The 26,666-nt window shown below is 41.5% G+C and overlaps 1 protein-coding gene across 6 annotated transcripts in view; it reads left to right on the top strand.

Annotated features, from left to right (window-relative positions):
* Window positions 1–26,666, top strand: part of nectin1b (nectin cell adhesion molecule 1b) — a 544,761-nt gene that overhangs the window by 16,463 nt on the left and 501,632 nt on the right. The window lies entirely within an intron of this gene.

Here is a 26,666-nt window from a genome sequence, read left to right as displayed (position 1 = left end):
TGCAGCAGTCTCTCATCTCCTGCTGATTCAGGCGCAGATGCAGGTAATCCGCTTTATTTTCCAGTGATGGGAGTGCAGACCTGCAGGGATCTACTTTATAAGTCTCATTTTAATACTGGCGCACTTCTGCGTTCGAGCACACTGCCTCCAACAGCCGCTTCCCTGAGTAGCTGTAGTAGACCGTGGCGTGGAACAAAAGCCTGCTCCCTGCACTAGTCCATAAACTATGCAGCACCTTTGTTATTCCACATGCAAGTGAGGTACATTTGTAGATTTTAGTGTTCTTAATGTTCAGTGTTTTTCAATCATAGAAAAGAGGAACAGGACAAGAAATTTCACCATTGGAGCCAGAGTGGCCGCTGCGTCTGTGCACGTTGTCATCTTGTGATGTATCGACGTTGTCCTGTGTTCAATTTTGTGCAGTAATGTACTGAGTAACTGATATACTTAGAAAGATGCTCCGTACTTGAATGACATAACCAGGTTAGAATTGAGATATTAAAGTATGGCTTTTATTGCAATATATTTTGATTAAGTCATATTCTAAGCAAGGATAATAGAACAAAGGGGTTTGGAAAGTTTTGGAAAGCATTTGATGATTTGTAACTCCAAAACATAAAATTAATCAAAAGAAAGACACAGGAGAGCCGGGGGTAACTTGCATACTCTTTCCTTTTTACTTTTAGTGAGGCATGCACTTCTGACAGCGTGGCATAACGACGTATGCCATTCACATACTTTTACATATAGCCCCTAATTATGTCAATTAGCAAAGACTGCTTAATCAAACAATATATTTACAATGATACTCAAATATTAAATGCACAACAGAGGCCAGAACAGAAGATTATTTATTTAAGATTAGTGAATGGCCTTTTAGGAGTGGGAATTGGAAAACTCTTTGGGTAAAGGAACTCTCTTAACTAGTTTTCCAAAAACTATAGATCATGTGTTATTTGGGATTTTTAATGTCAGATTGATTTTGGAATACTCTGAACTAGCACTATGGGAAGAAAAGGAGGCAAATGGAATTGTGACAGAAGAACATGGGCCCATTGGAGAAGCCTTTGAGTAGTTTCTTAAAACCTCTGGCCAATTTATTGTTCAGCAGTGGCTTGGAGATAATACTGGATGTTTTCCTATGCTAAAGGTGCTGTCTTGATTTAGTTTGCACAGTTAGGTATTGATGTTATGTTGGGGTTCGACCTCCCCTTCAATGATCAGTTTTATGCCATTTTGAGAATTGTTTGATCTTTGAAATGATTTGCAGCAAGAAAAGCCCAAATTAAGAGAAAACTAGCAGATTACAACATTCCTAATTTGAGTGAATACTGATGTGGGAGTAAAGAAGTAATGCATTCTTGTGGTTGACCAACTTTGTACAGTGTCCTATCCTTGTTATTGAAAATCCAGTATTAATGAGCAGATTTTCTTTGATCTCTTAGATTCCAGTGATGACTGAATTGCTGGTGAGGTTACCTCATCGCTTCAGCATGTAGCCGTCACGCAGCATGGCATCTCACATCTTTCTCGAAACCTTTTTTTGCATTGCGTAAATGACCCTCAACATGTAACTCCATATTAAGCCGAAAAAGGTCAGCTTAGTTAGCAGTTTATCTTTTTTCAGTACATCTAGTGTTTCTAGGACACAGTTATTAAAGTTAGAATTCAGTTCATACCAAGTAGCCTGGGGTTTTCATTATTGTCCATGTTTGAGTTTCCTTTATTCCTCCTTTGTTGCCGATGTTTTCCATTCCGTTCTGTCCTTGTACCATTTAAAAGTCTGTATAGTTATACCATTAACTGATCAAATAGTCATATTTAGGAGCACTGGTGAGCTAGAAGCATAATATTTCCAAGAAACATCAAAGCATTAAACTACATGTACAGGCTGTTTGTAAAGTGACCAGAGGGAATAGGAGGAGATTGGTCACGAGTGCCAAGGAGATTGCTTTGAAGCATTAACAGTAATTATTTGACATTTCATCGGTTGCAGGGCAGTGTTCCCAGTCATTACACAGGTCCGTGGATGTTTGGACAAAAGTTGGATCTGCTAATGACATTTGGAAGTAATACAGTAAATGGTCTAATTTTGCTCTGTAGGCCTCAATTTTCTGTAACATCAATATTTAGATGCTAGTGCTCTTGTGGGTAATTGGTGAAGAGCAATTCCTATTTTGCCACTGGCACAAAGTGGTGGCAGGCTGCTTGTGAGATTGATAAGTACAATACAAGCATTGCTTTAGCTTGGGTGTTATCTTGCAGTTGGGCTGTTAATACAAGGCTATTAAAATTTCACTATCAAGTGGCAGGAGAACATGAGCCTAATGCTATTGAACTTCCTTGATTCAAACAATTATGGGAATTAGCATAGTTTAATAACTGTTGCAGCTGCTCAGACACTGCCACCAGACATGACATGACCTCTGAGATCATCACAGAGCTGGTTCTTAAGGAGGTCAATTTGTTACTGTTTCATGATCCCACAGGTACACTGACAAATTTATATTTTGTTTGTCGTAATGGGTGAAATTCACCTTTGGTTGCCCATGCTAAATGTTCTGTGGTACAGACAGCTGGTTCTCTGCTCCAGGTACTTAATTCCACTGAATTCATTGGAGCTGAGTGTGTAGAGGTGAGTGCAACTAGTACTTAATTCTACAGTACACATTTTGTGCTGACTACCAGTCTAATTCCTTTGTTTCTTTTTGACAGAGATTTCTTAAGCATTACATTTGTTTAAAAAATAAATTGGTCTGTCATTTGATCTGTATTTTTCCATAATCTTATTACAGTGCCACATTAATCCAATCACTTCATTCTCCCATCTTAGTTCCATACGATATAGCAGCAGAATTTTGCAATTTGGCCCATCAAGTCTGTTCAGATATTTAATCATGGCTGATTTATTATTCCTTTCAATCCCATTCTCCTGCCTTCTCCCTGTAACTTTTGATGTCCTGACTAATCAAGAGCCTATTAAACTCTCCTTTAAATATACCCACTGATTTGGCCTCCAGCTGTTTGTGGCAGTGAATTCCATAGATTCACCACCCTCTGGACAAAGACATTGCACCTCATCTCTATTCTAAAGGGAATTCTTTCTATTGTGCCCTTTGGTCCAAGACTCTCCCAATTTGGCTAGACACGAGAATGCACTGTGGGAGGATGCTTTCAAAATGTACCCACACTAAGGTCTGTATATGTGTCCGCACACCCAGCCCCGCCCTGCTTGCACTACTCCATCGGATAGCGTATTCCAAGTCATGCCTTGCTGTGTTAGTTAGGTGCCACGGTAGAACAGTGGTTAGCATGACACTATTACAGCTTGGGGGATCAGAGTTCGGATTTCAATCTCGTCCTTTGTAATCCCATTCCTCCCTGTGAAATGCGTGGGTTTTCATTGGGTGCTCTGGTTTCCTCCCACAGTCCAAAGGATGTGCAGGTAAGTAGGTTAAAGTGTAAAGTACATTTTGTTATCAAAGTATGTATACTTGAGATTCGTCTCCTCACAGGCAACCACGAAACAAAGAACTATTTAAAAACAAAAGAACCAGTGTGCGGGGGGTGGAGAGGGGGAGAAAACACAAATCATGCAAACAATTAAAGCAAGCAAACGGCATTCATCACTGCACCTGATCCAGAAGTCCACCGGTTGCAGGCCACAACCTCAGTTCAGCGCAGAGACGAGCAAACCCCAGCAGAGCAGTAAGCTGAACTGGCTCGTCCCTCACCTCCGACCCCAACATCCTGACCATTTCAATTTGACCAGGTGCTTAAATCATCCAAACCTCTGGATCGTTCCTCACCCACGGGTACAAGCTCCAACGCATCGATTCAGCTGCCACCTGATCTTTCCAGTTCAGCTCGGCTCTTAATTAGTCATTGTAAATTGTCCCATGATTAAATCAGGGGTTGCTTGGTGGTGTGGCACAAAGGGCCTATTCTGCGCATTATCTCTCAATTACTTAATTTCTCCGCTTTTTTTCCCTGTTACATTAAATCTGGGTCTTTCCACCAAAGACTATTAAAATTTTATGCACATATCTCCCTTAATTTTCTGCATAAGGAGAACATAAAGCCAGCTTCTCCAGTCTCTCCAGACAACTGAAAAATATTAGGAATTTCACTTTTTGTCTCGTATTTCCTTCCAATTGGCAGCTCAGTAATTTTCCCAAGTGTTATCTATGTTCATAATGTGCAGCTTTTGACCATGAATGAGGATACAACATTTAAGCCACATTTAGTCTTGCAGTTTCTATGTGGTTTGCAATTTGCACAGGATTTAACTTTTTTATTAGCAATCGTTTCTAGTGGTGTAAATGTCACATTGTTAATTTGTGAGGCTATTGTGCTAAAGTCTGTCAATCAACACTTCCAAATAGAAGTAAATGCCTCCCATGGTATCTCTAGGGAACTTTGTTCCCATTAACTTACATTCCTTTGTATCCACTGACCTGGATTCCCGTGTTAATAAGTATTGTAGACGTCATTGCTTATATTGAAGTGTAGCACATGTGGCATAGTATGCTTGTTACAGAATCTTTAGCAGTTATCAAAGTATTTTCCCTACAAGCACAGGATATCTACCTTGAAAGTCTATTGAAGTAATGAAAGTCTTGTAGATTACCATGTAGTCATTTGCATTTTTTCTCTTCAGTCTATATTGCAAATTACTTGATGCTTTGCAGTTTTCTTTCTGTGAGCCCCTAGAAATGTAGCCTGTATTGAATTTAGACAGGGAGAACTAGATTGATGGATAAGTTGGTGTTTTGTACTTTTTCAGTTCTAACCATTGGCATGGTACCATGATGGTTAGCACAACGCTTTACAGTAGCCGGGTTCCATTCCTGCCACGGCCTGTAAGGAGTTTATATGTTCTCCCCGTGATTGTTTGGGTTTTGTCCGGGTGCTCTGGTTTCCTCCCACAGTCCAAAGACATACCAGTTAGTAGGTTAATTGGTCATTGTAAATTGTCCTGTGATTAAGCCAGGATTAAATCGGGGTTTGCTGGGCGGCATGGCTCAAAGGGATGGAAGGGCCTATTCAGCACTGTGTTCCAAGAAAAAAATTAATAATGTGGTTTAATGTTAAATTGTGCTCCTAGAAAGATCTAAAAGACCCAGTGATACAAAAAGCAATGGTGTTGCCCCTAATATTCTGCGTGACATTTATCTCCCAGTTAATATCTCCAAAGTTGCTGATCTGGCCATTATCTCACTAGTGTTCAAAGATCTTCCTTTGCACAGATTGTTTGCCAACTGCTCTGCATCCTAAAAGAAGACGTGAAGATGGTGCACAATCGCAGAGCAGGTAGTGTGGCTACCTCACACCCTGGGGCAGCACAGTTGTGTAGCAGTTTGTGCTATCACTCATCGGTATTCAATTTCCATTCAAGTTTAATTGTCATTCAGCCATGCACGTGTATACAGCCAAACAAAACAGCATGCCTCCGGGCCACAGTGAAAACCACGGTACCAACAGTCACACATGGCACATATAGCATATTAAGGTACGATAGCAGAAAAACATAGTGACACAAGTAACAATATAGCCCAAGTCCCTGAGTGTCAAGATTGATGGTGCATGGGATGTTGTCCTGGAGCCATGTTTCTGCAAGAACAAGCACACAGCAGTTTCTCATCAAGTGCTAGTCCAGCTGCAGATGAACGCAATCTGACTTGTCTTCCCCCGAGTGAACACTAGAGGGGCCAGGCTCCAACGTACCATGGTTTCCAGTGCACCTGCTGCACCTGTGTTCTCTCCCACACCACCCCGGCGTATCCTTCCCTGGGTGGATACAACAGGTGATACCATGCTACACCCCAGCTGTCGGTTTTGCCAATGAACCAGACCTGCAGTATTCTACACTGCCAAAATCCAACAGGGTCTTGCAATCACAAAAACAATCATTTGCACTGTTGGACTGCACACCGCCTTCTCTGGGTGGCTGTAGCAGGTGACAACACAGTATTCAACAAGGAGAGGCCGCTGCGACTGTGCTGTCATCTTCCTCCGTAAGGAGTTACTATGTTCTCCCCATGACCATGTGGGTTTCCTCCCACGTTTCAAAGGAATAAGGTTGAAGTTATTGAGGTTGGGCATGGAAGCAGGCTGCCCCCAGCACATCACAATCAACACGATGCATTTTGCTGTATTCTTCGATGTATGTGTGACCAATCCTTTGTTCACAAAAATTAGTATTACAGCAAGGGATTTTGATCAACTTAACTGATTTTTATTTGTGACCCACATGGTAAATTTTTCCCCAGTAGAGCCCCAAAAATAGGGATAGTTGTAAAGCATGAAAAACTAATAATTCAAAAACTGAAATGTCAGTAGTTCAAAAGTATTCATTCCCCTTTGTGCAGTACTTAGTTGAACCACCTCTCACAGTTGTTACTGCCAGTAGTCTTTCTGGATAAGTCTCTGTTAGCTTTGCACAACATGATGGAGCAAGACTTGCCCATTCCTCCTTGCAAAATTGCGCAAACTAGGTTAATTGGGGAGCAGCAGTGGATAACAGTCTTGAGGTCTTGCCAGAGATGTTTGATCAGGTTAAGGTCAGGACTCTGCCTGGGACACTCAAGGGCATCAATTTTCATTTGAAGCCATTCCATGGTTGCTCTGACAGTGTGCTTTGGATTGTTCTCCTACTGAAAGTCTAATTTCGTCTGCAGTTTAAACTTGCTGTTCTTGAGAAGCAGCCTGGTAGTGTAATGCTTTACAGTAGCCAGCTGTAAGGTGATTCCCACCACTTTCTGAAAGGAGTTTGTAAGCTCTCCACTTGACCATGTGGGTTTCCTCCAGGTTCTCCGGTTTCCTCCCACAGTCCAAAGGCTGGGTTGGGGTTAATAGGTCAGCAGCATGCGATGTTTGCAGCAGAAGCATGGCGACACTTGCGGACTGCTCAGTACAATCCTCACTGATTTGGTTTGACACAAACTATGCATTTCACTGTATGCTTCAAGGTGCATGTGACAACCTGGTATGGAGCCTTTCCCTCTGCTGTGGAGAGGAAAAGGCCTGCCGCAGTGCCCGGAGAATGTTACTCAGATTTTCTGCATTTGGGTATGGGCGTTTTTATCCAGACTTGTAATTTTTTATGTTCTGTGTTTTTTTGCCTGATCTTTCTTGTATTTTGTGTGGGGGGGAGGGGGATGGTGGGGGTGGATGTCTATTTCATTTCTGTTCGTCCATTTGTGCGGGGAGGAGGGATTTGGGGGTTGATAATCATGCTGCTGCTCATTTCTTGGTTTCATGGCTATCTGGAGAAGAAGAATTTCAGAGTTGTATACTTTGATAAATGAACCTTTGAACCTTTAAAGCCGATCTAAAAATCTATCTTTATCTTTATTAGATTTTGATTTGAGAAAAGTCTATAAGACTTCCAATCTTGACCATGCTGAGTGTCTAGTTTCTATTTTTGGGAATGACTAATTGTTGCAATAAGATTATCTCATTCAGTGAAACTGTGATGTCTGTGGACTGAAACTAACCCAACCAACTGGTTTGCTTACTGCATCCACATCTCTGCGTATTTTGCCCAGAAGTGAATTTTCCTGCATCATACCCTTTCTCCTTGCATGTTCCAGCTCATCACTGTACCTGTACCACCAACCAGTTGTACGACCTTCAGTTTGTTTCGTTTGCTGTGTGTTAACCTTCTCCTGGTCCAAGTCACCTTTTCCCCTTCAGTACGACTAATGGACTTTTAGGAGATGACCATTCAATAACCAAAGCAGGCACCTTTTTATTCTCAGTGTTCTGTACGTTTCCTCTTTGATCTTGGCATCTGCTTTTCATTTCACTGCCATTATGGATAAAAGAATTGGTTTGGCAACATGACAGATTGGCAGGGTTTGCCATGGAAATTATCAATGAATAATTGTATTTTGATTGTTCTTCCTTGTAGTGAGTGTGATGAAACGTCTGGTTCTGAGTTGATTGTTTTGAAGGCTTTGTTGATAGCTGCGGCTCCTAGGTTCGTGCTTTTGGCTGGGTGCACCTTCACTTTGCTCCTTCACTGTCCCCACTGAACTGTACTCGTTATCAGAGAGTTCTCAGGATCTGCTGGAACTAATGTGGTATAATGCAAGCTGTGAAGTTTGTATCTCCTCTGTGATTAGATAAGAATTCCTGCTTAGTTGGGGAAGTAAGTTTGTAGGAACTACAGCAGAAAGCAGCTGATGAAAATCCTGTCTCTAGAGTGGAAATTCACATTGGCATGACCTGTTACAGGAGGTAGTGCCTCTCTTTTGCTGGCTAGTGGTAAATATTTCTCTGTTATGAGCTCTTGTTGCGATGCCGTACTTGAGGAAAAACTACTTTCACATTTGAGTCCTGACTGATACCTTCAGAAACAAAATTTGCCCTTGATTGTGAATTTGTTACCATTCAGTCTGACAGCCTGAAGTTGGGTATTTTTCTTGAGCGCTGCTGCTCGCGTCTGTATTTCCTTGGAAAATATTCCTTCATATTTTGCAGGAGGGGTTTTGGGATGATGCAAGGTGGGTCTGTCCTTGGACCCCTGAGGTAAAACTGCAAATGTCACTGATTTGTTTCAGTTGTAGAGTCATGGCATTCAGGTTTACTCCTGGGAAGTGAGTATGATACAGCTTGTCCTAACTGGATGTGATTAGCGGCCCTGCTTCTATTCCGTGCTGCAACCGTCTGCAAACAGCTGCCTGCTTCCATGACCTACCTTGTACATTGTTGCAGTCAGAGATTTCTATTGATCAGCTCTGAGTCCATCTCTTGCTGTAACTAAAAGGAAAATCCTTCATGACCTCGGGATCTTCCCAAAGCACTTTACAGCCGAGTGCAAACTTCTTAAGTGCTGGGATGTATGTCTAATTAGAAATGGAATTTTTTGGACTATTATTTGTCATCTAATTCTTCACATTAATATTGTTGTTCCTTTTCACATCTTGTGGCGCATCAGGTGGCATTTTTCCCCGTCTCTGTAGCATTTGACTTTATTTTACAAGGCTGAGGTGCTAGCTCAGCACTCAACCCAGCATGGTTGGAAAGTATGCAAGCAGTCAGCCAAATTCGAACTTGAGGCCAGTGAAGTCCAGTGCTGATGCCACTACACCGGCTGGCATATTAACATTAATATATGTATATATTAACATTGTTAAGAAAAAAACACTTTGCAATTTATTTATGGACCTAACTGCAGTGAATTTAAGCTCTCAAAGTTGGTATATTCTGTGGATTCATTTCCTGTCTGTCCTCCTGTGTGAGCAACAATGGAGGGACTTGCACGGGCTTCACAGCTCATGCAGAGAGTTTCAAATGGAATATCTTCAATCTTTAGCCTGGCTTAGCTTTACTCTTTGCCTAAACCATGTTTTGTCTGCCCTGGCAGAGTATCAGGTGGCAGTGTATAGGGAGGTTTATTCTGCATCTTACCCACGCCTAACGCGGTGGGAGAGTTTGATGTGATTTGTAGTGAGGTTTCACTTTGTATCTAATCAATAAAGTCCTTGCCCAGGATTATTTGATTGGGAATTGGATTTGGAATATTATGGCCAACCATGCTGAAAGACTATGGGGAAAAATTTGTTTAGCACACCATTCAGACACATCATTCCAAACGTAAATACACTGAGGTTATAAGAAGCCAAAAAGCAATAAGAATGCAGAATATAGTGTTGTAGTTGGTGTGCAGTGCAGATAGACAAATAAGGTGCCAGGGCCAGGACAAGATCAACTGAGATCAAGAGTTTATCTGTAATCCAAAAGAGATCCATTCAAGAGTGAAGTGGGGAAACTTTAGTTTTTTTTTCAATACACGTAGTTTGAGAGAACTCGATGGGACAGTTTTCTATGTATCTGTCCCTTGCTGCTGTGCCTGCCCTTGAATTTCATAGGGTGGTCTCTCTAAAACGGGGGTTCCCAACTTTTTTGTGCCATTGACCAATGTGAATAAGCAAGAGGTCTGTGGGCCCCTGCTGTAGAAGGAGCTTTACACTATCTATAAACAATGATGTGTGAAAATTGCTCAAAGCTTTTTTTGAAATCTGTAGAGAAGAAAGTTTCCAAGGAAACCAAGTAACATTCTATGTTGGTGCTGGAAACATGGCGACACTTACGACTGACCCCAGTACAATTGTCAGAATGTGTTGGTCTTTGACACAAGAAAATGTATTTCACTGTACGTTTCAATGTGCATGTGACAAGTAAATGTAATTTCTCTAATCTTTTAAATATGAGTGGAGTTTCCTTAATCAGCTGTGTTTAACAGTTTCACTGAGGAAGTTGAGAGCCAGAGCTGTGGGTTAGTTGGCTTGGGAAAGGGTATTAACTAAAAACTAGACTTTTGCTTGGAATTCTGGCTTTTGAAATTCCTAGTGATGTGGGGTGTATTCCAACTGCAGCCAAGTTCTCTGGGGTATAGAGCAGCAAGTTGCAATAAACTTGAGCAAGTGTGCTTTCAATAGATTGAGAAATAATGAGGTGAAGTTTTTAGATGTGCGAGGCAAGTGCCATCATTGATCTGTGCTGCTTCTCGTGTCTGTTCACACAAATGCATGAGACTGCTTACTGCTGGTAATAAATGGCAGGAGCGGTGGCACTAAATTATTCAGCTCTTGGCTCTGGTGCAGATGTTTGATCTGCCGAGTCTTTAGTTCCTTAAGCCGCAGTGGTATAAGTAGGTCAGTTTTGCACCATCTGGGTACAGTGGCAGAAACTGCTTGGTGAGTTGGAGCAGCTGGCAGCCCCCTGAAGTCGGGTGACCAGAATACATTTTGCAGGACTCGAGATGAACAAAGGCTGTTCCTTTAAATGGTTTGTAGACAGAGGGTGACAGGAGAAAGTGCAGCGGTGTTGGGCTGGTTGGTCCCTGCTCATACCACAGAGAGCTCAGTTGCCTTGTTTCAAGGTTGCTGGTGAGAGAACGTCAAAATAAATTTATTATCAAATTACTATAATAATTATAAATTATACGTTATTGTCAACATGTACAACTCTGATTCATTTTCTTGTGGCCATTCACAGTAAATACAAAGAAACAAATTAGAATCAATGAATGACCACACCAATCAAGGTGGACAGAAACAAAAAAAAACTGCGCAAATACAAAGAGAAGTGTAATAATTAACAAATGAGCAATAAATATTGAGAACATGAGATGAAGAGTCCTTGAAAATGAGTTCATAGATTGTAGTTCAGTGATGGGGTGAGTGAAGTTAACCCCTTTTGTTCAAGAGCCTGATGGTTGAGAGGTAATAACTGTTCCCGAATCTGGTGCTGTGAGAGTCCTGAGGCTCCTGTACCATCTTCCTGATGGCAGCAACCTCGAGAGCATGTCCCGATGGTGGGGGTCGCTGATGGATGCTGCTTTCCTGCAACAGCACTGGGGTTGTTATTTCTCCATAAAGTTTGGCAGAGGGGTCTGGACAGTAGGAAAGGGGATGGGTGTGGAGCTTGCTGCTACACTCTTTGTATTTGCAAAGGATTTGTGTGTAAACATGATAACCAGGTCTACAGATTTGGAGTTGAGTATGGGATTGGCTTCAGAGCCTCTTTCAGAATCAGGTTTAATATTACTGAAATATTTTGTGAAATTTGTGTGGTAGCAGTACAGTGCAGTATATATTGTAATTTATAGTATTAAAAAAAATAAATAAGTTGTGCAAAAAGAGACCCAATATAATGTGACAGTGTTCATGGGTTCAGTGTCCATTCAAGAACCTGATGGTGGAGGGAAAGAAATGGTTCCTAAAATGTTGAGTTTGTGTCTTCAGGCTCCTGTACCTCCCTTCTGGCAGCAATGAGAAGAGAGCATGCCCTGGGTAATGGGGGTCCTTAGTAATGGATGGCGCCTTCGAGACATCACCTTTTGGAGATGTCCTCTGTGCCATGTTGGAACTAGTTTGCAACCATTGGGCCATCAGGGATAGTGTTGTCTGTGTCAAGTTTGCAAATTCTCCCTATGACCGCATGGGTTTCTGTCTGGTGCTCTCTCGGTTTGCTCCCACATCCCATCGCTGTGCTTGTCGGTTAAGTGGCCAGTCAATTTGTCTTTAGTGTGGGTAAGGGCAAAATAATCAGGGGCTTTGATAGGGGATGCAGGGAAATGAAGTAGAGGGGGGTGGAAATCGGATTGGTGGCACTACTTTGCTCGGAACCAGCATGGAAGGTGGGCTGAACAGCCTCCTTTTTGAATGTAGGTTGGGTGATTTGTAGAAGCAGGGTGGTCTGTGCTGGAGAAATCTGAGCACTGATAGAGAATTGACAATGAGAGCAGGAGTAAGTGGGTCATTTTCAAGTTAACAGGTTGTTATACAAGGATCGGTGCTGGGGCGTCAGCTATTTACAGCCTAGATTAATGACTTTGATGGAACAACTGAATGTAATATATCCAGGTTTGTTGCTGATACAAATCTGCGAAGGGGAGTAAGATGTGATGGGAATGCAAAGACTTCAGCGACACTGTAGCGCAGCAGCTCATGTGATGCTATTACAGCTCCGGCGACCTGGGTTCAATTCCACCACTCTCAGTAAGGATTTTCTGCATTCTCGCCATGACCATGTGGGTTTCCTCCCACATTCTAAGACATGCAGGTTAATTGGTCACATGGGTGTAATTGGGTGGTGTGGACTCGTAGGCTGGAAGGACCTGTTACTATGCTTCATCTATAAATAAAAGAAAGAGGGATATAGACTAGTTAAGGAGATGGGGCAGAAGATAAGAGATGGGGTTACAAGTTTTTCACTTTGATAAAAAGCAGAATATTTTGAAAGTAGTAACAAGCAAATGTTAGTTTTGCAGAGAAGTCTGGGATGTACACTAAATACAGATGGCCAAACAGATGTTAGTAAGGCAAATGCCATGTTGGCTTTATGACCAAGAAATGGAGTTGAAGAGGAGGCAAGTCTTACATTAATTGTACAGTGCTTTGGCAATGAAATGATTTATTCTGTTTGCCTTTGGGACCACATGGTGATGGTGGAGGGTAGATTCCTTCCGAGGATGAAAAATAAGAGATTGGAAGATATGTTTTGAAGAGTGAAAAGTGATTTTGTAAAGCACCATGCTTTGAGGGTAATATACAGAAAAGATCATGGCTGGAGAACCTATAAAACCTATCACTAGGAGATCATTCAGATAAAGGGTCAGCAGTATAGAACTGAGCAGTTGGCATTTTTTTTCCCACCCACAGGGCTGAAAATATCTATCCCAGACTTGATCAGCACGTAAATGCTGTCAAGGTTGAGGTGAGGAAATTGTTGGCCATAAAGGGAATTGAGGAATTGGGAGGTAAGATGGGAAGATGTACTCTGAGGGATCACAAAATGGTAGAGTTGGTTCAGAGGATTTTGGGCTTTCTCTTGCACTTACCTCTTGTGTGAAGTGGAGCTACTGTGTAATTAAAGGACAGGTTAAAGATTTTGTGATGGAGTAAGCCTGTGTGCTTTAGATAGATGATGAAGCTTGGGCTTCAATTCTCGATTCTGCCTGTAAGGAGTTTGTACATTCTCCCTGTTACCATGTTTGTTTCCTCCGGGTGCTCCCATATTCCAAAGACAGGCTTTACAAGTTGTGGGTTAGGCTTAGTGAGTCATGGGCATGCTATGTGGTGACACGTACAGGCTTCCCCCAGCACATCTTCAGACGTGTGGGTATTTGATGCAAGTGATGCATTTCATTGTATGTTCAGATGTTCGGATGTGTATATATTTAAAAAAAATACATTTATTATCAAAGTACTGTATGTATGCTATATACAACCTTGAGATTTGTCTCCTTACAGGTGGCCACAAAACAAAGGAACCCGAAAGAACCTTTTTTTTAAAAAAAGACCATTAAACACCCAATGTGCAGATTAAAACAAATCGTGCAAACAACTGAAGTTCACGAAAGTGAATCCACAGCCACGAAGCTAGTCGTTACTGCAGCTGATCTAGTAGCTCGTTAGTTGCAGGCCACAGCAAAGTTCAAAGTAAATTTATTATCAGAGTACATTATTATCATGTATATTATCATGTACAACCCTGAGATTCATTTCCTTCAGGCATGATCAATACATCTATCAAATAATAACCATAACAGAATCAGTGGAAGACCCTACCAGTGTGCAAAAAAAAACTCTTCCCTTTCATCTTAAAGCTATGCCCTCTTGTTCATGATTCCCCAAACCCGAGGCAAAGACTGTGCATCAACCCCTATTTGTGCCTTATGATTTTATGTACTCCATAAAATTAGCCCTCATTCTCCCTCGGTTCAGTGATCTTTCTTAATAAATATACAGTAATATCTGGCCTTGTGAAGCAATGGGACTCAAGCAGATGTATACTTTTCCACCAGCCAACTATTGAACAGTTGCTTTCAGCTGGCATAGTCTGAAGGTTAAACATATCAGCTATTAGTGATCCGGCCGGTGAGGCCATTGAACGAGAGGTTTGCCGGCTTTTTGTATTAGCCCTTCATTGGTCACTGCTTTGTGCTTGAGGTAGGCAGTCGCAGAATAGTTGGCATGATGTAATCACGATTTAGTCCTGGCTTTGGTGAAGATGAAGACCGAGAAGCGGGCACCCTTAATGGCAACTGCCAATTTCAGAAATGCAGTGGATCCATTAGCCAGGAGCAATCAAAGGAAACAATTCTGATTGCTGAGTGGTAACTCCGCATTTGTGAGTTATGTTTCACTGCATTTATGACTCATTGATTATATTTTCTGCTAATCCTCTGGAGCCTTGCTCAAGTGATGGTTCTTCATGCAAAGGAGCAAACTCAGTCTGAGTTGTCCTTTGCTTCAGGGCTTTGGTGGGGATCTAAGAGCCAGGGCCCTGGAATTATCACTTTTTGCTTTCCCAGCCCAGACATTTGCCCTAGTTTCGTTGCTGCCTCTGCGGATGTGCCGGTTTTTCATTTTGGGTGATGATTAGCCTTGTGTCTGCTTCCGCTAAGTGTACAGTAATCAGTGTGTAACTCTTCAGCCTATAAATCTCATACAAACTAAAACAGCAAGTTAATGCTCTTGGCATCAGTGTTTGCATGTTTGAATACATTCATCAATGCTGAACAATTTTACTGCGTCGTTGGTTTTAGGCAGAATACACATTTATTTTTAGGGTATGAGGGGAAAATATTAAATTCAAAAAACCATTTCGCTTCAGCCTGAAAGTTGATCAAAGGCTTCAGCTTGGTGCCCAGTAATCCTATAATTTACTGTATTCAGGCAAACACTTGGATAACCAATGTATATTGATTGGTATGTATAGTGTGTGTGTGTGTATATTTACACATTTTCTGTATATATGCACACAGTGAAGAAAAACTGTTGGGTAAATACTCTGTCATAAATAATTTCTAACAAATACAAAGAGGTTCATGAGGAAGAGCAAGATATTTGGTCTCTAATAATTTGTGTTTGGAATGATCGTGTGAAGACAATCTGACAAAGCCAGGTTAATCTGCTAATATTCTAGCATCTCATTGCGATTTGAAGATTGATTCGCTGGTTTAGCACAGGATAATTTCAAATTCTGAATGCTTCTGTAAATTGCTTTATGAGTAGCAACGTAATTCGCTTGCTGTCTTGATTGTTTTTAGTTGCCACACAATGGGAAACTGTCGTTTGGAAGCCGCACCCAGATTTACAAACTTTGCATGCTGGCACTGTGATCTTTTTATTTAGATTTACTTATTTGGAGATGCAGCGAGGAGCAGGTTCCTGCAGCCCAACGAGCCATGTCACCCAGCATCTCACCTATTTAACCCTAGCCTAATCACAGGACAATTTACAATGACTAATTAACCTACTAACCAGTACATCTTTGGACTGTGGAGGAAATCCATGTGGTCGTGGGGAGAACGTACAAACTCCTTAGAGGGGGTGCCGGAATTGAACTTTGAACTCTGATGCCCTGAGCAGTAATAGCATCACACTGACCGCTACGCTATTGCGGCACCCATCTCTAAAATGTCTTGAGCCCCTGATGTGGAGTCTTGAGCTTGTGAGTAGTTTCTGAAGACAAACTTAAGTTTGAAGTATCAATTCTGAAAGTGGATTAATGTTGAAACCAGAAGTATCGCGTGTGGAGAACATAAGATCACTTGGGGTTCAGAGGAGCTTATTGCCCATCCACCTCAGCTGTGGTTACAGTGTTTATTTGCTGGTTTGAAATTTACAACTCTACTTGCTGCCAAGTAGAAGATTTATTTTTCTTTGCTTGCATTGCATTGCATTTGCGTTGAAATTGATAAATGTGTGCTACTTGACATCAGATGGTTTTCAGGATATTGCTAACCGGATAATTTTAGTTTGATATTTTATGGATTAACCTTTCATGAAAGTTAGTGGGTTGAAGAGCATGGTCCTGAACTATATCATTGTACTATTATTTGCCTGTCTGTGAAGTGGGAATATTTATGTCAGGTATGAGCGTGGATAGAAGTTTGGCCAATTTGTTCCTTGAATCTGCTGTGCCATTTAGTAAGATCCTGGTGAGTCTGTCCTGTTGCGTTAACAGGTACCTAGTAAACTTGGATTTGATACTAAAAATTAATCCAGTATCACTTGTCTATGGTGAAAGAAATTTTCACTCCGCTATCACCGCTTACCTGTAGATGTGTTTATTAACCATTTTTAGGCCCCTCTTTATCATTTGGGCATTGTTCCCCAGCCTCTTGACTGATGAGTATCTGTTCTCTCTGGGTACGTGACTGGTTTCCTTTTGCAGTTTCAAAATAAAATTTAAGTATCCTATAGTCTTCTAAATTGCGGATATTTAACCCTGATGAGGAATCCTTCCTCGTTGCCACCACATGTCATTTTGGTAATCCTATGTTATTTATTTTCAAGATGCAGCAGGTAACAGGCTCTTGCGCCTTTGGACTGTGGGAGAAAACTGGAGCACCAGGAAGGAAACCCACGCGGAGAATGTACAAGCTCCTTACAGAGAGTGGCAAGAATTGAACCTGCGTCACAGGCGCTGCAAAGCATAATGCTAACCATTATATTAATGTGCCATCCCATTTATAAGGCCTCATGCCCAGAACTAACTATATTACTTATGTGATTCACCAGGGTTTTGTAAGGCTTTGTAGCATGACTTGCAGCCATCGTAATCTAATCCCCTAAAGCTGCAGATTAATTTGCATTTTTAATTATTTTGTATCTGTGCATGACATTCTAAAGAGATCTGTACATGGATTGTGCAGCCTCTCTACCTTTACTGGTTCTAGCTTTTCACCAGTTGGATCTGCTGATCTACCCTTTGAAGAAAATGGATATCTCACGCTTGCCTGTATTAAATCAGTGGGCTGAATTTCAAAGTCTTTGGATAGATTCCAAGTCATTGGGATTTTGTGCTCTCGCTACATTGCTAAGAGCTCTATTTCTCTCTGGGGTGATGAGCAATTTCTACCAAAGCTTGTCAATCTTTGGAATTCTACTCTGGATGTTGAACTATGTTTGAATTACAGGTGTAGCAATGGTTTTTGGGGAATCAGTGGGGTGTTGGAGTTTGAGACCAACTTATCATGTTCAGAGTAATCTTATTGGAGTGAAAGGACAGGTTTACTTGCGGCCTGTTACGCTGCTGGTGTTTAGGGCAGCAGTGAAGGTCCTCCATCTCTGGCGGTGTTCAGAGCTTCCTTCATCACGTCGGTAGCTTCCACTCAGTTTTCATACTGTCATGCAAGTCCCGGGTGCAGACTCAGGAATACCATCACACACAGATGTAGAAGTATTCTTCATTTCTGTTTCTGTAACTATTTTGTTTTGCCAGTCAGGGTTGTTGGTCCTGAGCTGAACCCCCGAACCTGGAGGACTGGTGGGCCACTGTTAGTCTGACTTCTACCCTTTGACCTGTTTGGCATGGGTGACCTTAAAGCCCTATCTCCAGTCACATAGCTCTCCGAGTCATTGAGGCACACGAGCCTCCAAACCATATGACAAGATTGTGGTCCTCCTGGAGGAGCTAACAGGTTTGCAAAGCCGTAATTAACGTTTTTCGTAATTTTGAATATGCAGCTCATTCTAGAATAAGAACATAAGAAATAAGAGCAGGAGTAGGCTATCTGGCCTGTTGGGCCTGCTCTGCCATTGAATAAGATCATGGCTGATCTGGCCATGGACTCATCTCCACATACCTGCCTCTTCCCCATAACCCTTAATTCCCCAACTATGTAAAAACCTATCCAACCTTGTCTTAAATATATTCACTGAGGTAGTCTCCACTGCTTCATTGGGCAGAGAATTCCACAGATTCACCACCCTCTGGGAAAAGCAGTTCCTCCTCATCTCCGTCTGAAATCTACTCCCCCGAATCTTGAGGCTATGTCCCCTTGTTCTAGTATCTGTCATCAATAAATGTTGAATGGTTAGGGTGCCATAAATTAGCGAGATTGTGAGTTATCTGTGCCTGTCACAAAGCCAACTCCCTTGCCATGTCAATAATTTGTCCTCTGTTCACATGAAGTTGAAATTAGCTAGCAGCCTAAGAAGGGGTTTAGTGTGACTTGAAGTCCATGTAAGCAATGCCCAGTGATGTATCTCAGGTAGGTGGACATTTCCAAACCTATAATTTCCTAATTTTGTCCTTCTTGACTATCTTAAGAGGTGCAGTGGCACATGGAATTTTGCAATATGAGGAACTATTTCTAAATGGGGGGGGGGGAAACTAAAGAAGACTATGATAAAATTAAAAATCTGCAGATGCTGAAAATCTGAAATTTAAACATACTGGAAAAACTCAGTAGCTCAGGCAGCATCTGTGGAAGGAAAAGATGATGTTTCAGTTCTGAGACTCTTCACCTGCAACATTGACTTTGCTTCACTCTTTAAAGAGCTGCCCGACCCACTGAGTTTTTTCCAGAATTTTCTTTTGGAAAATCTTTTTATGTTCTCACTTAATTTGACCTTGAGATCATAACAGTCTGGTTATTACTCTTTAGTGTAATTAATTTCACCAATGTTAATTTTTATGATTCTCTTAGTTTCATTGGTTTTCCAAGACATTCTTTTCTTGCTCTGCGGTCGATAATGGATGCACACTAATTATTTGCCATTTACAAGACAAAATCATAAAATAAAGTTTCCATTATTTTGAGAATGGAAAGGATTTTACAGTGCCTTGAAAAACTGTTCAGCCCCCACAACTATTTTCACATTTTACTGTCTCATTTTCTGAATTTAAAGTACATTGACATTGGACTTCTTGAGCTAATCTACAAAACATTGTGCATCACGTCAAATCAAAAGAAAAATTCCAAAATCTGTCAACAGTTTACTGAAATTTAAAAGCAAAAATTGTGAGGCTGAAAAAATTTACATTCTCTTTGTAATTTCTACACTAATTTGCATCAGACGCAATACAGTATTATTACCCTACCAATTCCGCCAATTTGTTGATGTGGAGGATAACCTGAATGAAAACCCCCTCTCTCTTGTACATCCAACAGTGTGGTAGATTTTTAACAGACCAAACCAAAATGAAGACAAAAGAGCATTCAAGACACGTCAGGGAAATGATAATGGAGAAGCCCATATCTGGGGGAAAGGCCATTAAAAAGGCACTGAATATACCTTGGAACTCATCGTGTAAGTCCATCATGCAGTCCATCGTGAAAAACCAGACAATATGAAACCCCAGCTACAATGTCTAGATCAGGCCGCCCCTCTAAACTTAGTCGCCAGAGAAGAATGGTGCTTGTAAGAGGCTTCTGTGATGCCAACAGTCACTCTGAGTAAGCTGCAGTAGTCTTTTACAAGGCACTATTAGAAACTGAGGGGAAAAGTCGGCAGTGGCAGAGTTGAGTTTTGATATGTATTTGGCCCAGATAATATGCGTGGCATGTTTGAAGTAACATTTGAAGCCCGTGGAATTAGCAGGCAGTCCAGTATGGGGAAAAAAGGTTAAGAGACTGAAGCGGACAGTATTGGTGAGTTTTTAAATCAGTCCAGAGGAAAGAATACGATGATGATCCTGGAACTGGGAACACTGTTCTGTTTGGTATCGAATGACGCCCAGAATTTAGATGGGCAGGGTAAATTTTGAAGTATGAAGATGAGGAAAAGGTTAGAAGTTTGAGGATAATTGGAGAAGGTTTTTAGATGGGCCTAAAAGGGCATATGGTAGATGAAATTTAATGTATAGAAATATGAACTGCAGCATTTCAGAAAATTAAGAGGCATAATTAATGAAGTGTAGAATTTGGGTTCATATATGCAGACTATTGAAGGTGGTTATCGTGGGCAGTCTGTTAAGGGATTCATAAAACAAATTTTTGAGTATGAACATAAAAAGTTTAGCAATATTTCATTATCAATCACTTGTTAGGTTCGAGGAACTACATAGTGGGGTTAAGGTCTGCAGTGCCTTGGTGGCATCCTAGAATGGTATTGGTGATGAGGGGCCATTATGTGAGGAAGCAGGGCAAACTGGGGTTGTCTCCTTTATCCAGACTACATTAAGGGGACATTAGAAAGTATGGATGAACCAGATGGTGTGAAGCTAATTTTACTTGTAGGAGAATTAATGATCAGAGGACATGGATATTTAAGGTGACTAAAAATACCAAAGGGATGAAGAGTTTTGTTTTGAAGTGAATTGTGCCTTGAAAGGAAAGGAATTTGATAAATATTTGAAGGCTCATAGACTGATAGCCTGCCCTCTGTTTCTTGTTGAACACTCAACACAATGTGGAAACCTTGTCCATTGAGTTCAGTGGACCTGAATTCTGGAAGCATAACTGTGGTGTTGTATCATGTGTAGGGCTCCGACTGGATTTCCAACCCATCATCAGCACTGTGGAGATAGAGAGTGGGATAAATTGGATGAATTTACTGAAGAGTTGATGCTGTCATGATGGATGATATTTCCTGTTGTTTCCTCATTTTGTGATTTAAGTCCTTTATTTATTTATTTATATATAGTTTATTGATTTGGCCTTTGAGTGGTTTCTGTCAGAATTTGAGTCTTGTGAAATTTTCATGAATACTGTAGCATTGTGAGGCTCCCTGTAAATTTATTGATTAAAGCTTTACAAGAAAATAGCTTATTTATAAGAAATAGCCCAACATGATGTTTATAAATGTCCTTGGTGTTGGTAATCTCTTCAGTCACACCAGTGCCAGTTGTGCTCCCTGCAATTCATGTGAAAGGAAAATGATTCAATGCGCAATAAAAACCCGTTAAACAAATCAACAAACCAGTGGGGCAATCGACAGTCTCTGCAAAAGCAAAATAGTGAAGCTCTCAGCAAAATCCTGATTTGATTTGTTGAGGGATAGTTTGCATTTTGATAACACCATCTCACAGTGAGAAGACTAGAAAGACTTCTGTTTATGTGGTGCCTTTCGCAATCTCAGCACATCTAAAATTGCATTGCAACCAATGAAGGATTTGTAATCGGTTCGTAATGTGCTGTCTGTGTATATAATCACAAGGCGTTTAAAGTGAGGCCTTCTCTTCCCTCTTGAGAGAATGAGAAAGATTACTTGGCATCATTTCTCCTCAATGTCATGGTCAGTCTTGGCAATTGTGGCATCTTGCTGTGTGTAGATTGGAGACCATGTTTCCCATGTGGCAAGTGTTTTTCTTAAGTAGTTTGGGCTGTCCCTAGGTTCTGGAAGGTTTTACGCAAGACGTAGACAAGTTGGAATGCAAAGTCTGCAGCATGATGGATGTTAATATGATTCGGATGGTCTTGTATTTGGTTTATCTCCCAAATATTCTTTCCCGTGTTGCCTATTTTTAAAATCCAAGTCAAGGAAAATGGAGGGCTATGTGGGAGGGAAGTGTGTGTTTGATTTTAGAGTAGGTCGAAAGATTGACACAACATCATGGAATGAAGGGTCTGTACTGTACTGTTCCATGTTTAAGCAGTCATGGATAATAGTGCAGGTTGAATGAAGTGTCCCATTTCTCCTAGTTGACATGGACACACTTGCCTTTGGGCATATCCAGTTCTATAAAATGCAAAATCATCCTTTGACTGGTTTTACCAGGCAGTGTGGTTGAGGCACACAGACCAGAAGTAATTGGGATTAGTCCGTAGAATTGAGCAAAGCTTGAAGGGGCAACATGAGACCTCGGGCTCGCCAGCTAGGCAGGGCAAGTCAGCTAACATAGCAAAACCAAACTAGGGCTCTTCTGTGAATTGATGTGTCTCAACAGTTTGGTAGCACTAAGATCTGGACAGTCCAAGGCATAGTGGCTAATTTTTTTTCAATAGATTGCACTTGGTAAACAGGATAAGCATAGTGGTATTGTACCACTCACTGTCAGCAAATGCTGAGAAAGGGGCATCCACAGAGCTATGTTTGCGATCGGTGTTGGACACTTTGACAAAATTAAGCCTTGTATTTATGGCCTATTTTATGAAATTAGGTCATCTGAAGTAGCACACGGCAGATTTGGTTATTGTGGCTTACCTGGATTCTTAACAGGATGTGTGGAGAATGCCACTAAATCACTGTTATATTTTCTAAGCAAGAAATTGTTGGAAATACCTGACAGAATGAAATAAGTCTTTCAGGTTGATCACCTTTCCATCGGGAGGATGTTTATCCGTGGCTACTTAGCCAAGAACAGTACAGAACAGACCCTTCAATTCAGATGTTGTGTTGACCTTTCAACCTACTCCGAAACCAATCTAACACTTCCCTTCCACGTAGCCCTCCATTTTCCTTGATTTAGATTTTATAAAAATAGGAAACTTGGGGAAGAATAATTGGGAGTAAACCAAATACAAGACAATCTGAATCATATTAACATCCAGTTTAGTCCGCTCCTGGCCACACCATACCAACTCTACCTCATCCTACTCGGCTTCCAAATACGCAGCTACTGCTTGTTGCCAGTGACAACAGAAACGGATCCTTTCTGCAGGTGCTTTGTCTAGGGACACTTCCTTTCAACCAGCTGGCATTGTAATTACTAGCCGGGCCTAGGGGTTTACCCGTTCCAGGTCTTGCGTGGCCCTGCCAATATTTGGGTCTTTATATTCAATCTGGCAAAAAAGTTATATCTGAGATGCCAGAAGACTTCAGCCTTCAGGAGAATGAAGGTTAGAAGTCCTCTTGCTAATATCTATCATCCAAGTATAGATCTATAGTGGGGAAAAATTAAAGAGATGAGGCGTAGGGCTGATCAGCCACGATAGCATTAGATGATGGGGTGGTCTTGAAGGCCAAATGGTCTACACCTACTCCTATTTTTTTTAGGGTCTTGAAGAGCAACCACAAGTGAAATGTACTCTATGTGGAGCATAGGGAAGATGCTTGTATCTGCAATTTCTTCTCCCATTTTGCATTGACAAAAAAAAACATTCTTATCCATTTATTATAAATGGCAGAATTATGTAAATATTTGCTTTCTGATTTTTTTTTAACCCGACAACTTGCCTTCATCTTTCACATTTGTGGCAAATAAATAATCATCATTTGAGCTGTCAACGTTAATAACTGTTTGCAGAATGTCACAAAACCTTGATCTAACAGCCATTACATTGCATCTGACTTGCCAGAGATTTCCATTCCCTCGGGCTCTGACAACTAACTATCCATCAATCCTTCTGGGAGTTGAGTCCCTGCATTCTCCGGCACAGCAAGAAACCAGGGTCCAGTGGAAACAGATTTTCTTGTTATTTTAGTTGACAGGAAAAAAGAACAAATTATCCTGTCTTTCCCAAATTGTGCATGGGAACAAAAACCACCTGGAAAGAAAGCATCTAGACAGTTTCCTTTGTTATAGCTGGGTCAGAGTGTTGAAACATCCTGCCTAATGGGTTGCTACAACTGCTGTAATAATTGACGCTGTAAATTGCAAGTTGCTAGTAGGGAATCAAATGGGTAAATGGTAGCATCCAGGGAGACTTGATGGGCATGTGGCAGGCTTAAAATTTAATTAGCATAAATAGGTGCTCAATGTTCAGCACTATGTCAGAGCTCAAAGGCCTGTTCCCTTGCTGTATGACTTAAGACCTCTGGGACCCTGGCAGCATCTTCATGCAGATGTGAGCCTCTGCTAAATGGACAAGACCATGACCCCTCACTGTCTCAGAAATGTAGCAGGTAGTCACCTTTTTGAAACTAAATCTAATGAGCCAGTCACAAAGGCCAGACTTGCAAGTGACGCACATCCTGGGAATGACCTTTTTTTTAAAAAAAAACTTGGTTCTTTTCCTTTGTACAGCTTAGCGTAATCCATTCCCCCTCCTTTTAATACAGTTCAGCATTCCTCTTTGTTAGTCAACTATAAAATCCTTATTTTTTTAAAAATTCCCAGACATTGCTTCAGCTGCTCTGTAAGATGGCGAGTGTCTGTAGCTAAGGCCGTCTCGTCTAATTGAAACATTCGGTGAAATATTTTTCCCATAGGTTGGTATGGTCCTGAACATAGCTTTAAGCTGCTTTTGAAGTCAAGTCTCTGGGAATATGGTAGTTTCTTGCAAAAGAGGAATGGTGTGGGGTTGGCACGCTGGAGCTTCTGTCACAGTTCCAGAGACCTCAGTCAATCCTGACTTCATGCTTTCATGTTCTCCCTGTGACTGTAAGTCTTTGCCATGGACGCTTGGGTTTCCTCCTTTAGCCCAAAGATGTACGGGTTGGTTAATTGGCCACTGCATAGCGTGCCTTATGTGTGGGTGAAAGGCAGAATCCAGGGAAGTTGATGGTAATGAGAGAATAAAACAGTGGGTGCTTGATGGTCGACAGTGGTATGTATGTTGCCATGACTGGTACGAGAGAGGAGCAGAGCTGAGGGGTGGGTTAGATCTGGGCTCACCACAAGGTGGAAATTCCAGTGAAGCCTTTTCCTTAAAGTTCAGTCGTTCCCAGGAAGTCGGTCACTGGGCAGGCTACTGTTTGTTGCCTGTTTGTGATAATCCTCAAACCTGGTGCAAAGCCTTTGTGGTGAAAGCATTTACACAGAGCAGTTGGACAGGATGTGGGGAAAGAATGCTGTCCTGGTGAAGTTCCCAAGGCTGCTGGTGGAGTGAGCAGGAACCACTGATGATCGTGTGACATAGGAGTGAACTGCAGGATGGATGGGCAACTTGTAGCTTCAATTTAAACCTTAAAGTGTATATCTCTATTTCCCTGTTACTGTTATTTGTTTCTTTGACTAAGTCTTGCTGTGATGGCATTTTTCCTTTTGACATGGAAAGTGTATTTTGGCCCATTGTCTCTATGCTTGTTCTGAGAACTGCCATTCCCTCAGTAATTTTTCTTATCCATGTATTCTCTTGACATTCCCATTAACTTCTTCCCTCTCCCTAAACTAGGTTCTACCACTTGCCTAGACACTAGGGGCAACTTACAGTGGCCAGTTAACCCACCAGTCCATCTGAACTTAAAATATCAGAAGAAACTCACATGGTCACAAAAAGAGTGTTTGCATGAGCTACGCAGCTATCACCGGAGGTCAGGATTTAACCTGGTTTGCCGGAACAGTGAGGCAGCAGCTCTACTAGCAGTGCCAATATGGTGAAGGTATTGTGATGTTGATCTGATATGATACTGAGTGTCACCAATGTGGTCATAAACCATTGAATCAGAGGCCAGTCATACCTGTCTTTTGTACATAAAATATGTGGGTTAACATGTCAAATTCTAACTCCTGCTTAATAGAGTATTTTACATAAATGGGTGCTTGAAGTTTGACATAGCCAAGGTGAACTGAAGGTTGTGGTTCTGCTGTGAATGTTGCTATGACCTTTTATAAGAGGGATCAGCTAAAGGATGGATTATGTCTCGGGTCATCACAAAATTCTACAAAATCTCTTGGGAACAAAGTATATGTGCAGGTGTAGCTCACTGGGTCCTTCAACCCTGCTCATCCGTTCAAGAAGATCATTGCCGATCTTCTAAATGAGGTGACATGGTAGCATTGTGGTTAGCGCAACGCTTTACAGTGCCAGTGACCTGGGTTCAATTCCCGCCGCTGCCTGAAAGGAGCTTGTACGTTCTCCCCATGACCGCGTGTGTTTCCTCAGTGCTCCAGTTTCCTCCCACAGTCCAAAGACATACCGTTTGGTAGGTTAATTGGTCACTGTAAATTGTCCTGTGATTAAGTTAGGATTAAGTCGAGGGATTACTGGGTGCTGCGACTCAAAGGACTGTTCCACGCTGTATCTCAATAAATAAATAAAGTTAATGCCTGATTCTTGCATTGTTTCACTTTATAAATCAAAGATCTTGGTTTTGAATGAACTGAATAACTGTGTCTAAATCCCTCTGGGTAAAGAACTCCAAAGATTCACCATCCTCTGTGAAGTGATAAAACAGGCTTGGTAACTAGATTGCTCCAATATGGTTGGGCCACTTCTCACTGTTGTTACAAACACCGGGAGTTTTGGCTTGTAATACAGGGCCCAATCCCTCGGTGTAAACTTTGTGCAGGATGTTGTTTGAGTATTTGCAGGAATGATAACTACTAGGAATTGTGGGTGAAGAGAAAAGATGGCATGAGGAAAGGCAGTGGAGGTAATTGGGGATGTAGGAGGGAAATGTTGGGAGAGGGGAACAAAAGCTTTATTTATTTCGACTTGCTCCCAGTAAAGAGATTTTCAGCTCAAAACTTGGAAGCTGGCTCCCTAGGTCTCATTTTAAATTTGGGAAAACAAGCCATCATTATTTGAATATCTGAGGGATGTAACTGTAGTTTGAGAGATTGGGATGATCCAAGTCAAGCTTTTAAAA

Source organism: Mobula hypostoma, chromosome X2 (genome assembly GCF_963921235.1).
Source record: "Mobula hypostoma chromosome X2, sMobHyp1.1, whole genome shotgun sequence".
NCBI classification, from domain to species: domain Eukaryota; kingdom Metazoa; phylum Chordata; class Chondrichthyes; order Myliobatiformes; family Myliobatidae; genus Mobula; species Mobula hypostoma.
This window is presented reverse-complemented; position numbering and strand designations above follow the sequence as displayed.